This window comes from Ursus maritimus, unplaced genomic scaffold (genome assembly GCF_017311325.1).
Source record: "Ursus maritimus isolate PB19 unplaced genomic scaffold, ASM1731132v1 scaffold_5, whole genome shotgun sequence".
Lineage (NCBI taxonomy): Eukaryota > Metazoa > Chordata > Mammalia > Carnivora > Ursidae > Ursus > Ursus maritimus.
The window spans coordinates 76152026-76163467 of record NW_024426663.1 but is presented as its reverse complement, the minus strand read 5'-3'; the positions used below and the strand labels follow the sequence as shown (position 1 = coordinate 76163467).

The following is an 11442-nucleotide window of genomic DNA, read 5'->3' as shown; positions in this document are numbered from 1 at the left end:
GAAGCAGCAGGCAGAGGCAGCGGGAGAAGCAGGCTCCCCGCTGAGCAGGGAGGCCAATGCGGGACTAGATCCCAGAACCCTGGGATCACTCCCTGAGCCGAAGGCAGACGCTCAACCGACTGAGCCACCCAGGTGTCCCTTACCCATGAATTTAAGTCTCTGGTCTAGACTCTGCTTCTAGGGAACCTGACCTGTGATGGTTGGTCCCAGAAGAGGGCCCCAAGGAAGTGGACTCTTAAGAGATTTTGAGGTTGGAGCACTTTCCAGGTGGCTGGCAGTGAGCCCTGGTCCCTGGTGCTAGGCGAGTTACTGATTGTCTCTGGTTTGTAGGAACATTGCAATTGTTAAGCCTTTAACTTGTGGGGAACTGGTGGGGGGGGGCACAGGTGGAAGAGATGCACTGGCTCGTGTCCTATTACTGGCATTTGAGAAGTCCAGGAGCATTTGTATTATAAGACAGTTGCTGAAGACTCCTCGTGCTCTTGGCAGTCAATCACTAACTCGGATGGAAGCAAACAAGTCAGAGGGTGTGCTTGGCAGCATTTAAAGGGATGACAGAATGATAGACCAGGCATGGGACTTAATTGCAAGAGTGACAGCACTTTGGAGAAGGCTGAATTCTCAGCCCGGACAAGTCCACGGCAAGTCTATGACCTCTACGACAAGCGAGGTCCCTGTTAGGGTGGGAGCAGGACTCTGAGATCTGTATTCAAATACCTGAATTCCCAGATTCCTTTAAATTCTTACAACTGCAGTAAATTCCCTTGTGGGAAGACAGAGTCCTCCTGCTTGCTTAAATACCGTGGGGCAGCCGCGTGGGGTAGAATCACCTGGAGAACGATACGGGCTGTCTGCGATCTGCCCCTTCTGTCTTCCTAGCCACCAGACCCATAGCTAAGGTCAAGCCTCAGCATGACCCAGTGGGGAAAGGTTAAGTTTGCTAGTGGAAGGGAGGGGTGTTCAATGCAAAAGGAGCTGCAGGACCCACAGGCACCAGGAGAGTGTGCTGGGGGGTGAATCCTGGGGTGTTGGATTAGGCGATGTGGAATTTAAAGTTGTATAGGGGAGATTTTTTTTCTTTTTTTTAAACTACAAGATACTCTTCTTTGGTTCAGGACTTAACAGCCTGGCAAGGACCCGGGAGATAGGTCTAATATTCTGCTGGCATGAGTCTTGGAAGCTTGGAAGAAAATAAGACCCCACTAAATTGGGTAGAGAAGCCGGAATTGCTAGGGCCGACTATGGAAGATTTCCAATGAAGCCTTTCCCTTAGCTTCCACCTGCTTGTGACTTCACGGGAGGTTCCCTACACCCAGCTGTTGAAGGTGGGAAAACCTGAGCCAGGTTCATGGATGAGTAGGCCTGCTGTATTTGCTGAAAGTGAAAATTCACTGCTCTCACACCTTATCCCCACTGAGGGGTGGTTTTGATACACAGTGCTGTGGGGAAATACCACCTGTGGGCAGACCTTTGGGCAGTGTAGTCATCCACTGTGCGGCCCAAGGTAAGGATATATAGGGATTGATGAGCAGTGGCAATGGCTTAGCTGATTAGTCAGGGGCCTGGAATAAGCAAGATTGAAAGGTAGGAGAAAAGGGATTTTTGGGAGGAGGCACATGGTTGGACATCTGGGAGTAGACCTGAAGTGTGAATTACACACGCTTAGCATTCCAGAGACAGCATCCACTGGGGAAGAGTCACTGGCCGCGGGACACAATGACTCAGCCAGTTGATGTTAGCCAACTTTTGTTGCTGGCCTATCCCAGTGCTTGGGCAGTGAGCTTATGAATGGAGTAATCATGGCGGGAGGTATGAAAGCTAGGTAGGGACCCATCAGTTTGGGTTCTCTCCATTTAGGCTTAGCTAACTACTGCTGGATGGTTGACCATCAGCGAGAGCCTGATGCCGACCTCCTGATACGGCAATATTTTTCAAGGTGAGCCAACAGCCTCTTGGTGGCAAATGGATTACATTGAACCCCTTCTACACTGGAAAGAGCAGCACTTCATCGTGGCTGGGATAGACACATATTCTGATTATGGGTTTGACCTTTCTACATGCAACACTTCTGTCAGAACCACTGTTCAAGGGCTTATAGAATGACTCACCAGCACTGGGTCCTGCATTAGATCCTGTAGCCCCAAGGGACATACTTTATAGAAGACAGGGTGTGCAGCAGGCATATGACCGTGGGGTCTGTACTTCATCCCGTAGCATTTGGGGGCTGCTGGACTGAAGTGTCAGTCAAGTCCTCCAGGAGATGGATGCTGAGAACGAGCATTGGAAGTGGATATAATGCCTTTGAAAGATTAAAGGGGGTGAAGCAGATTTGCGTATGGAAAGCTTTCAGGCTATGATGGAACCTCACGTCTGTGGAAAAAGAAGAGGAGATGCAGGATGGGGGATGGCAAGGTGCAGACATCGATGTCCATGTGACAGTCAACAGGGAGTCAACAGGGAGTCCCAGGGCAAAGGTTGCTTCTAGAGCCCGAAACTGGACAGAGATGCTTAGTCGTGGGCTAATGGCAGCTTGGGAAGAGTGTGGCCTCCAGTCAAAAGCTGGGACTGATCTTGAGGGTGCTGTCAGCCCGAGGATGTCCCCTGGATGCATTCCTTGAAGCCGAACAGCAAATTCTTTCTCGAAGGAAGGTTTGAGCGGCGTCCTTCCACGGCTGTCGCCATTGACATCTCGTGTCCTCAGGGTTCCAGTGGACTCTGTTCATGAGGGGAGACTTAGCAGCGGGGAGGTGGTGGGATGGTCTCGGGGCTGCCTCTGGTACTCATCATTTTCCTCTTACATGATCTATTCTGAGTTCCCCTGTTTTCAGCTGTCCTTGGTGCTTTACCGGGGTGGTGACCTAAGCCCTCATTCTCGGGGGCCTGAGCCCCTGGTAATTCTGTCCTCCTCTGGTTGGGGCCATGGCGCTTGTCCATTTATGTTCACAACTGGACAGAGGAGTCCCAAGGGGTGTCCTCCTGGATCCCCTGAATTCCACATATATTCCTCCTCATTTCCGCCTGATAGTCGGGGGCCATCACCCCTGCCCTGATGGTGACTGCTCTTCTCGTCTGTTGTTGCCTGGACACCAGGCATTCAAAGGACCCAGGATGCAGTCTTTACTTGCAGTTCTCAGAGACCTTTGCTGTTTCTTTGGCCAGAGCATACCCCCGATCTGTGGACCAGGACGTTTAGCCCTGCAGCGCCCAGAGCCGTGAAAATAGGAAGCGTGAAATGCCGCAGTAGGACATTGGGAATGATGATAAGGGGGCGATTTCTGCTTCTGTGCCTTGGTTCCTGGATCCGTGTATTCTTCTTAGGGGTCTCTGATGCCGTGTGGATGCCACATTCTGCAGACGGCATCTGTGCTCACTGAGAATTGCCTCCGAGCCGGGGCTCTAGCTGGAGCGATATTTACACCACGGACAACAGGGGGCAGAGCTCATGGTTGCATACAGTAGGGTTACAAAAAGCTGCCTACTGAGAATCAGGCTGCTGGTCTCTCTTCTCAGACACTGATAACCCGGCGGGGGTGGGGGGGAGAGGGCAAATTTCTCGTTCAGATTAAAAAAAAAAAAGTCCAAATACTGATATTTGGACGTACCTCAGTAAATGCCCAGCTCTCTGCTGGTGGGGAGATCTTTTTAAAAATCAGATTATAGGGGCACCTGGGCAGCTCACTCTGTTAAGCGCCTGACTCTTGATCTCCGCTCAGGTCTCGATCTCAGGGTCATGAGTTCAAGCCCCGTGTTGGGCTCCATGCTGGGCATGGAGCCTATTAAAAAAAAAAAATCAGATTATCTGATTATGTTTGAACATTTGAAAAGTAATACTGGGAGGCATTTGATGGATACGATGGAGCATGTGAAGAAAAATTAAGCACAGTACCTAGAAAGCTAGCACAGTATTTAGAAAACTAAGGAGATCATGGGTTTGTTGTTTTTTTAAACACCACCTACCAACTTCTGAATTTAATTATTTATTGTGTTTGTAGCCTCCTACTGGTATGTCAGAGCCATGGAGCCAGGGGCCTTTGGTCACAACTCTATTCCAAGTGCTGAGCGTGGGAGCTGGTGCACAGGGGAGTTTGACTAACAATAGTTGAAAAATTGAACAAAAAAGCAAACTATTCTTTTTTTTTTTAATGGTTTTTTTATTATATTATGTTAGTCACCATACAGTACATCCCCGGTTTCCGATGTAAGGCTCGATGATTCATTAGTTGTGTATAACACCCAGTGCACCATGCAATACGTGCCCTCCTTACTACACATCACCAGCCTATCCCCTTCCCCCACCCCCTCCCCTCTGAGGCCCTCAGTTTGTTTCTCATAGTCCATAGTCTCTCATGCTTCATTCCCCCTTCTGATGACCCCCCCTTTCTTTATCCCTTTCTTCCCCTACCGATCATCCTAGTTCTTATGTTCCATAGATGAGAGAAATCATATGATAGTTGTCTTTCTCTGCTTGACTTATTTCACTTAGCATTATCTCCTCCAGTGTCGTCCATGTTGCTGCAAATGTTGGGTAATCATTCTATCTGATGGCTGAGTAATATTCCATTGTATATATGGACCACAACTTCTTAATCCAGTCATCTGTTGAAGGGCATCTCGGCTCCTTCCACGATTTAGCTATTGTGGACAATGCTGCTATGAACATTGGGGTGCATATGGCCCTTCTCTTCACTAAGTCTGTATCTTTGGGGTAAATACCCAGTAGTGCAGTGGCTGGGTCATAGGGTAGCTCAATTTTTAACTTTTTGAGGGACCTCCACACTGTTTTCCAGAGTGGCTGTACCAAGTTGCATTCCCACCAACAATGTAGGAGGGATCCCCTTTCTCCACATCCTCTCCAACAATTGTTGTTTCTTGCCTAAAAAGCAAATTATTCTTGTTTATAATCTAGGAAACCAAAATAATCTAGGAAACCTTGGATATAAAACTGAACTCTATTAGAACATGATTTAATAGTCACGTAATACAGTATTAGAAATCACAGCATGGGGCGCTTGGGTGGCTCAGTCGGTTAAGCATCTGCCTTCAGCTCAGGTCATGATCCTGGGGTCTTGGGATCAAGTCCCACATGGGGTTCCCTGCCCAGCGGGGAGCCTGCTTCTCCCTGTCCCTGTCCTGCTCCCCCTGCTTGTGCGCACAAGCACGCTCTCCCTCTCTCTGTCAAATAAATAAATAAAATCCCCCTCCCCAAAAAATCACAACATGATTATCTGTAACAATATAACAAATAATATAAACATGTAATTATAATCTGAAATAGAAATATTTTGTAACAAATGGAATCAAATAATATTTTACTGTTATAATTAATATATATTCATTAGACTGCATTATGATTATATAATTAGCATAATATCGTATGCACTTCAATTTGACATGATTATAACCTACTACAATTTTTTAATTTTTAATTTTTATTTTTAAGGATTTATTCATCCATTTTAGAGAGAGAGTGCAGGGGGAGGGGCCGAAGGAGAGGGAGAGAGAGAACCTTAACTAGACTCTGCCGAGCATGGAGCTTGACTTGGGGCTCAAGCCCAGGACCCTGAGATCATGATCGGAGCCAAAATCAGGAGTCGGGCACTTAACCGACTGAGCCACCCAGGTGCCCCATTCACGACAGATTTAAACATAAGTTGTCGCGTTACTGATTTGGAGGTTTGTAGATAGGTGGTAGGAATTTAAAAGCTAAATTATCATTTCCCATATTTGGAAGTCAGTCGATAATATCCCAAATGTTGAAATGAGTAAATGGCAGAAGAAACATATTATCTGGAAACACGGCAGGCAAATACTGGAAGAGACACGGGGAGCAGTTGAAACTCTTTGACCCTGGGAAGTCGAGTGGACCTTTGGGAAAAGCGAGAGAAGCATGTGTGGTTTCTCTCAGTCGGCCTCGTAGTGTGTTGGATTCCTCAGCTCCGTGTTTGGATTACGTTGATAAAAATACCCATTAAGTAAATCAGTTCTCCAAACAATTCATTTGAGAAAGGGGCTGTGCAGTTTTTGTGATGATCTCAGATGTATTCCCAGACTTCCTGAGGACTGTGGAATCCAGCTGCTGGCGTGGCTTATGCCCTCCGTGCTTTTTCAGACCAATCTTCTGGGTGTCCGTGCCTACAAGGCAGCTGAATACTGAAGTACATGTTCTGGAAGGTTCCGGTGCAGGGTTGAATAGATGAGGAGTAGCCTGGGAGCTGGGAAGGGCATTTCCAACAACCTTCACGAAAGGGCTGGGATGTGTTTGTGGAATGCATATCTTCAACTTTATGTCTGTGGCATGGGGTCTAGTTTCCGGCTTCGGAACCCCCGTGGTGCAGTGCCTTGGAATATAGAGAGCATCAATAAATGTTGAATGACATTGAATTATTTGATAAATGCCGAGGGGTAAAATCGACCTTGAGCTTCTAGTTTGGCTTTTCAGTGTTACTTTGACCTCTTTAAAAACTTCTTTTAGGGGCGCCTGGGTGGCACAGCGGTTAAGCGTCTGCCTTCGGCTCAGGGCGTGATCCCGGCGTTGTGGGATCGAGCCCCACATTGGGCTCCTCCGCTATGAGCCTGCTTCTTCCTCTCCCACTCCCCCTGCTTGTGTTCCCTCTCTCACTGGCTGTCTCTATCTCTGTCGAATAAATAAATAAAATCTTAAAAAAAAAAAATAAAAACTTCTTTTAGTTATCCTAATACATATAGTGTAATATAATATATTTTGTTAATATGGTACAATCCGCGTATATGACGGTAATGGGACAGGAAGGAAGTCTTTTCAACAGGGAGCATCGTAGACATGTGGCTTGATAGAAACACTTATTTTTAAAAGCATCTCTGTGGGGCACCTGGGCGGCTCAGTCAGTTAAGCGTCTGACTCTTGATTTCAGCTCAGATTTTTGATCTTGGGGTCAAAAAAAATAAGCATCTACGTATGGGTGGCTTGCTTGCAGGGAGTTAATGGGTATGCAGTTTGGAAACTACACTTCCCCCAACAAGTACAATTACAATTCTCACAGTGGAGTGCCAAAGGTATTATGTCCCTGGAATTCTTATGCATATCTTATAAATGGGAAAATAGGCCAAGCAAGGCACCCACCTGAGTCAGAAGTGAGTGGGGAAACCCTAATGGAGTTTAGAGTCAGAGGTTGGCCTTCATTCTTTGTAGCCTGGCTCTGTGCGCTGGAGAATTTGGCCTGGCTTCTACCCAGCACCTCTCTCCGCTCCGGAGCAATTGATCTGCAATATTACTACTTTTTGTAATTCTTTCCAAGTTTTCAGTAGTTACAGGTTCTCCAGTCTTTTTCCCTTTGTATTTTTTTTTTCACGTTCTCTCACTTTTATTCCCAGCTCATTGGAACATTTAAGCTTTATCCTGTCTTTTGTCTGTAATTGAAAACATGTATTTTGTTTTTTTAAAGATTTTATTTACTTATTTGACAAAGAGAGACAGCCAGCGAGAGAGGGAGCACAAGCAGGGGGAGTGGGAGAGGAAGAGGCAGGCTCCTAGCGGAGGAGCCTGATGCGGGGCTCGATCCCAGGACCCCAGGATCACGCCCTGAGCCGAAGGCAGACGCTTAACGCCTGTGCCACCCAGGCGCCCCGAAAGCATGTATTTCATTCAGATTTTCGATTGACTAAAGATCTTCCTTTGGATGGCGTCCAGAGTCATGACATTGTAATTGAATAGCTAACAGTTACAGTGCCTAGTGGTTATATTACTATTCTGGGGAAGGACAGTGGCGGGGTAGGTGACTCCCAAATGAGAGATGAGGTACTGAGTTGTTAAAAAAAAAAAAAAAAAAGTGGCATTTTCCTGGCCTTCCAGAAAAGGGCTGATGGAACTTCCGTAGTAGGTGCTATTGGGGCGAATGTATCTGAAACCTAGACCCAGGTGAGAAAGACCCAGCTTCCTCTACTTGCAAAGGCCAGAGGGAAACAATTTTTTTTTTTAAATTGACACACAGAGAGAGAGAATGTGAGAGCAGGGGGAGGGGCAGAGGGAGAGGGACAGAGTCTTAAGCAGACTCTGCGCTGAGCGAGGAGCCCAACACGGGGCTCGATCTCAAGACTCTGAGATCACCAACTGAGCTTAAATCAGGAGTCGGATGTTTAACCGACTGCGCCCCCCGGGAACCCCAAGGGAAACAATTCTTGCATGGAAATGAAGTGAGTGAATCGTCAAGGAATGACAGACATGCCCAGTTGTGGTGTATGTTTGTGAGTTCCCTCAGTTACGTAGCAGAGTAGATCGTATAGTCCATGTAGCTGGTCCTGATGCTTTACCCCCAGAGGATACAGGTAAAAGAGGAAGGGGGATAACCCCGTGGGTCACAGGGAAGCCGTCCTGGGATGGGCTGTGTCCCTTCACCTTCTGTGCCATAGCAGTCGAAAGACACCAAGTTGCCAATTCCTTGGAGAGTGAAAGGTGACCGATGTGGGGAAGTCGCCTGACTTTGTCTCAAGGATCTAATGATCCCGCACTCTTACTGGCAGCAGATGATTCTGAGTGGACCCCAACAGGATTACCTTTCCTTCTCCTGCAGATTATGACTTTCCAGTTGGCTAGTGCAAGTCGGCGTCGAGGAGGGACGTGGGATGCACGTGGACAGCTGGACGGCCACGATGCCCACCGCGTTGTGGAGATCCTTCTATGTGAGTTTTATGCTGCATCGTATGTTCAATACCTATTTCTATGGTAAAAAAGGTCTAACATCAAAGTGGCCTAAATCAATCTTACTTCTCAAGGGCTTGATATTCCTGAGTAAGCACGGTTCTAGGACAACACTCGAACAGGATCTCTTTGGAGGGTTTGCAAATGAGGCTGTACAAGAGAAGAATGTGGCGTGTCTTCTGACAGCCAGGGTTAAGATCCGTAAAACTCGGATTTTACGATGGGACCTGTTCCGATGAATATTGGGGTTAATTTGTGTTCGTGGATGGAAACAAAATGTATGCTATTGAGATAGGCCAGCATATATGTTCTGTTTCTTTGAAAATGAGTTAGCAGGAGAGGTCTTGGGGATAGATTTCAGGACAAATAGCATTTGCTGACAATATCTGGCCAAATGTGCCGCAATCAATCCCGTTGTCCCGTGCACGGTCTTCTCGGTGCTGTCTCTCTGGAAGGGCTGTCCCTGAGGACGTTGGAGATGGCTTTGCCTTAGTGCAAGGAGAGCAGGGAGTGCTTGGGAAGCCAGCGCCCCCTGAGCCAGCCCTTACCTGGTGAAAGGCAGGTGTGAGACAATCAATACTCAGTGTCCCTTGCTCCTGATGGGACAGTGGCTTCCACTGTCTCCAGAGGTCCCCCCCACCTCTTCCGCCCGTGGGGTTGAGTGAATGCTATCTTCTCTAAGACTTGGCTTGAAATCTCATCCTTGCATGGCTTCCTTCCCTCTCCTGCCTCCTTCCCCACTCCCCCACTGTTTGTTCCTCAGAATACTTCCTAATAAATCAGTTTCACACCACTCCCCGTCTCAGGGTCTGCCTCTGGGGAAGCCGATCTCAGACACTTACCAGATGGAGGCGGAATTAGAATGACAGAGCAGCAGATTGTTGTGTGATGAGCTTTAAGAAGTTTCCAGGCTTTGACTTTCCTCTGATGACGGATCCTTCTTTCTGTCCCCACAAAACTGGTACATGGTTCTACAGGGTTTTCAGGTCGGTAGGCATTGCGGGGCTGGGGGTGGGGCGGGTGGAATTCATAATGTATTTAAGTCAGGCTCCCATTTTTCCCTGCCAGCAGGTTATCTGCTAATCAATAAGAGACTCGTTATTTTTATACTTGGGAAGGGAATTCCTTTTTAGCATTCAGATTCATGGGTCTGCTTTGTAAACAAATTACTTCCTGTAGCATAATGTATTTCAGTGGGTTGGAAGCAGCACTAAAAATATCTCTGGTATCTGCATGAATTTATAAATATAAGAGGGAAGGAGCAAAACGAGAGAGGGGGGAAGGCTGCTAATAATGATGGAGAATCTTCCCCGCATCTGTCATCTGCGGAATGAGAGGGTGGGGGAACTTGCCCCAAGGTCAAGCAGTTAGTGATCAGGGAGCCGGGAATTTAAACCCCAAAAGAACAGAAGTGAGGGAGGGGAAGCTGTTTTGTGGTTTTCTTCTTACATGTTATGATAATTCCACTGCTCTTAACCTTCATGCAAATACATCAGCCTTTTTGGCTTAACTGCCCCGGTTTTTTGCCTTCTCGTTGCCAGAGACCTAGGTCGGGGGTTGTGTGGACATCTCTTTTTAGTGTGTCTGTCCCCAGAACACAGCTCCGAGGTTCCCCAATTACTTCTTCCATAAAATCAAGATTTGTTTTTTTTGTTTTTTTTATCACGGCCTTTAGGGACTCTCCAGCAGTGGAAGAGAAGCCTTCCTTTTGCCAATTGCTTTCATCGCCTGTTTGCTCTGGCACTTGCTTTCGGACAAAAGGATAAGCCCATTTCTTACGCGCGTCCAGACGATAGGCCAATTTGCTTTTGAGCTGTGCACAAGCCTTGGACCTTGGTTCTTGGCCTTGGGCCTTGGACACCCTCTCAATTCTTTTTTCCCCTCCCGACTCTGCTGGGGGAGGAAGGGTTGATCCCTGTGCCCTTTCCTCCAGGTGCCAGTGTGTGAATCCTTACCAACAGAGAGAAGGCCATGGTCTTTACCGGTCTTGTCTCCCCCCTGACCGTGGGCTGCTCCTCTCCGCCTACCCTCACGCTCGGCCGAGCGCCTCTGTCGCCTGTCGGTGGCCCCACTCTACTTCCCTGCAGTGGTTAGATGTCTCCTCATGTATTCTCCGCGGAACCGCTTGGTCAAACCGCCCATTTCCTGTCGTTCTCTGCTGTTCCGATCATTTTTGTTGTTGAAGTGACCCCTCAGAGAGGCCGGGGGTTAGAACTGAAATGACCTCAGAGATCATCTTTCTGACCCAGTCCTCTCTACTTAATGTATCCGATGCGTGATGTGAATCATTTCATAATCACAAAAGCCGTGTAATTTTCGCTACAGGAAACTTTGAAGACAAAAAGGAGAAAACAGAGATCACACGTAATGCTACTGTCTGATGCTAACGGCTACTAATACTTTTGTGTGTCTTTAAAGAAATGCTGTTTATGCCAGTCATTGTGCCTCGGTTGGTGGGGGTCAGCCTCTTGATCTCAGGTTTCCATCTCGGGAGTCAGGAGTTCAGGCCCCATGTGGGGCGTGGAGCCTACTTAAAAAATAAATAAAAATACAGAGTGAAAAATAGATCAAGTGAGATGTCCCCTTGACCCTTCTTTTCTGTTCCTCTCCTCAGTCACTGTCATCAGTGCAGTGTGCCTCCTTTCTCCTCTGTTTCTCTGAATTTACACACATGTACGCGCACAGAGAAATACGTAGTTTTGTTTTCTATATATCCCTACACAGTTTATGTCATTATCTGTGCTCTGGTCTGGAACTTGCGTTCTTTT

General features: G+C 47.4%; 1 long non-coding RNA gene across 1 annotated transcript; it reads left to right on the top strand.

The window, feature by feature from the left end:
* Window positions 1-9521: 9521 nt before the first annotated feature.
* LOC121100661 lies at window positions 9522-11237 on the top strand. The gene is made up of 2 exons (XR_005832371.1): window positions 9522-9660; window positions 10350-11237. It is a non-coding gene; the product is annotated as an uncharacterized LOC121100661 (long non-coding RNA).
* Window positions 11238-11442: the final 205 nt, after the last annotated feature.